Source organism: Habropoda laboriosa, unplaced genomic scaffold, assembly GCF_001263275.1.
Source record: "Habropoda laboriosa isolate 0110345459 unplaced genomic scaffold, ASM126327v1 scaffold96, whole genome shotgun sequence".
NCBI classification, from domain to species: domain Eukaryota; kingdom Metazoa; phylum Arthropoda; class Insecta; order Hymenoptera; family Apidae; genus Habropoda; species Habropoda laboriosa.
Window position 1 is genome coordinate 1,005,212 of NW_017100221.1, and position 3,305 is coordinate 1,008,516.

Consider the following 3,305-nt stretch of genomic DNA (forward strand, 5'->3'; position numbering starts at 1 on the left):
GGTGAGAACGCTGTGCTACCGTCGAGGAAGAATAACATCGATCAAGTCCGCATTCACTGTGTCCGGGACTGGTCTCAGAATCCAGTCCGGGCTTGAATGATCGACAAAAAATCGATGGTAATGCGTTCTGTATTAGTTTCGTGGAAGAGTGACGAGATCAGAAGTAGCAACGATCGTGGAGCGAAAGTAGTCCGTCGTCCCATTGTCAGAAAGGTAGAAACGCTGTTAGAAAAGGAAAGTTACTACGGGCGGATTTAACATTTTTATGTACAGGGTGTCCCAGTGAAATCTCACCATCTAAATATCTCCTTTACTTGTGTTTCCTTTTAATGATACTGCATTGTACTTAGGATACCATCTGAATGGTCGTCTGAGGTCCCAAATCCTTAAATTTTCAAAAATGGGAAAAATGTAATCTGAATTATTTCAAAGGATGGTTTAAGAATTCTTTCTTTTTCTCGAATTTTTCAAGCTCCCCGATATTTTATTTCTAATTTTGTATAGTATTATATTTTTTTCTTATGCATACTGCAGTTAAAATGCACTGAAGCAAGTCTAGGTGGCCTTGAACACCAAAAAGTGATTTTTCGGAAATTTCTCCTTTTTCTCTTTATATGGTATTTTTCTAAATACTATCAATATTACTACGGTGTAACAGTTTTCAGAGACTTCCCTGTATCAAGATCTCTATCTCTGCCTGCAATAATGTTCACACTTTTCTATTATAAAGATCACTACACCCCCTTTATGAATAATTATCTAGATCAAACTTTGCATTTGATTACCATAATAACGTAACACGACATGTCAATTGGTAACACAGTAGTGATAATATTTTATGAAGCAATGCATACAGGGTGAACCGCACAATATTGTCACTTCTGGTATTTTCGTTGCTAATGGACCAACAAAAATTTTCACTATCATAGATGATACAAATTTAAAGGACCTTCAAATTAACATTAGATTTTTCCTGTCTATTTTTAAACAAATTTTCAAAGTTGCCTCGAACCTTTTTTTAACTACAACCCTGTAGCTTTTGCTATCTAATAATTAGAAAGCATTGAAAGAAATTCAGGGATCCTAATGAAAAATATTCGTTATTGTTTAATAAAATAAAAATATTCTGGCTAAAAGTGAGCATTCAAAATTCCAATCATTACTTTAATCTGGTGAATCTTTCAAAATTTAGAATAATTTACAATAAAACAAATTTTGATCGGTATCGTTAACAACGGTTCACCCTGTATATAAACATGCACATGTAATACAGATCAACTTGGAGCAACTAAGAAACTAAGTCTTTCATTTCCTCTTCCATTAACATTCATAATTCTTCATTTCTTCCAAAAACCCGGAATAATTAATCCCACTCGAAGTTCATTGAACTTCCCTATCCAATTAACACCAGGAGAATGACCACAAAGGCCACACTATCTCTGGCAGGTAAAAGGAGCGATCGTATCGCCGACGTGATGGCATCTCTTTTAACAACAATTCCGTACACGTGAAAGATTTCTGCAAAATTTCTAGGTGCACTTTAGTGAGTTAACGCGATAGACACGCGGAAGAGATTTCCCAGATGCATGCACGCCGGTATTCCGATGAATTTTAATAGATTCGAGTAAATCACCGTTCCCTCTAGGCGGGGCCTTAAGTGACGTATCAAATCAAAGCCACGCTTTCACCGTCGCTTTCTACAAAGTTGCACGGCCCGTTTCTGTGATAGAGCAACTAAGCAGAGAGACGCGAACGCTGAATGATCGACACTTATCGGCCGGAACAATCTTTAGGAAGTGCACCTGCTGAATCGGGGTCATGGCCGACGTACGAGCAAATTGAATTCCGCTCTTTCTCTCCAATCAGATCCCACTTGAATCCCGTTTCCCTCTCCTTTCACAACTTCCATGCACAAGGATGCGACGAACATCTCTCGTGTGGCGATTTTGCGATAACAACGGCTTTTAAATTCGTCGTGTGTACTTAGGTACCTGGAAAGCTGGCTTCTGACATTTTTTCAAGTATCTACCCTGAGGTGTCTGAGAGTAGGCGAAGTTTGGGAATTTTTTTTTAGGTAACTAGTAAGAGAGTAGTTGCAAGTTTTTGGGAGGATATAAAGGTGACCTTTAGCTGTTACCTGGAATTTTTTCAAAGCGAAAATGTTACAAAATGGAGGAGTTACTGCGAAATCTCTTCGGCTGGAACATGTATTGCTGGCCGCCATTGCTGAGAAGGATTGGAACATCCGAAACAAAAAATTCTTCTTAATTTATAAATGCGAATGTATTATCTGTAATGTGGCTTAAGATTTTCTCGATATCTCAATTATTTAATTTTTTAGAAACGATTAAAGTTGATTTTTTCAGTAGAAAGAAATTTTTCCTATTCAAACTGCCGCCATTTCTGTAATAATTAGAATTTTTGAAAAACACTGCGCTATATTACAGAAAATACATTCGCATTTATAAATTAAGAAGAATTTTTTATTTCGGACGTTCCAATCCTTGCCAGCAACGGCAGGCAGTAATCGATGTTCTAGCAGAAGGTGTTTCACAATAAGTCCTCCATTTTGTAACTTTTCTACTTTTTAAAAATTAGAGGAGAAAGCCGAAAGTTATATTTATATTCTCTGAAAAAATTGAAATTTTTCACTGAGTAGTTACCCGTGAAAAAAATTCCAAATGCACTTAAACAAATACTAGAAAAATTCCTAAATTCTTAAATAAAAATAATTTCTAGGATTGCAGTAATTTAATCACAATAAACTTGAAATGTTCCTAAAAAGCAGCGTTCTTCAGCAATACAGTAGAGATTACCACCAGAAATTCCAACTTTTTTCGTGGCTCAGCCACAGCTTCCTCGTTGTATCATGTGAAGAGAGTCGTGGTTTTCGTGGTTCACCAATTCCCTGCAGTTTGTGGCGTCAACTACAAAAAACCGTAGCTGCTTCACGAACACCATGAAGGAAAGTACGCGTGACTAACAAGAAAACATTCCCCATGGTGCGCCCATTGGTATGAATTTACGATGTGATTACGTGAAAAAATCGGCAGTTCCACTCTGAATAAAATCTAATTGCCATTATTCTTCGGCAACGAGCCACCTTTTACATTACATACAACACTTTGTTCCTCTTATTTACCGATTTAACTTGTAAAACGACTCGATGAACGGACAAAGTTCTGATCGAAGCACACGGTAGCTGGTAAAAGGCAATCAACAAGCTGATTGATAGGCCAATCGTTTCGTGTAATGATCGATTGTGAGGAGGACATTCAGGTGAAGAGCAACAGTAAAGAAAGAAG